The following is a 347-nucleotide window of genomic DNA, read 5'->3' on the forward strand; positions in this document are numbered from 1 at the left end:
CAAGCATGCTAGTTTAAACAATCTCTAGATCTTGGTCCCCCAACCCCCGCCCGAGATTGCTTAAAAATGTCGAATTGAAGATTAATAACAATGGCCTATGTCTACGAAGAGATATGCTGCTTTCATGTTAACATTTACATTAATATCTTCAGGAAGACGGTAATCTGTTTGTGTCGTTCGGAATTTTTGAAAAATCTATTTTAGATACTGGTTTGAAATTAAGAAAAAGACTGACCCTTGATTTTTAATATTATATAAAGAATTATACGATGATGATCAAATATGCTTTTAATTTTTTTTATATAACTGTTGTTTATATAACCATTATCATTATAATGTAGTTAGAA

This window comes from Penaeus monodon, chromosome 20 (genome assembly GCF_015228065.2).
Source record: "Penaeus monodon isolate SGIC_2016 chromosome 20, NSTDA_Pmon_1, whole genome shotgun sequence".
NCBI classification, from domain to species: domain Eukaryota; kingdom Metazoa; phylum Arthropoda; class Malacostraca; order Decapoda; family Penaeidae; genus Penaeus; species Penaeus monodon.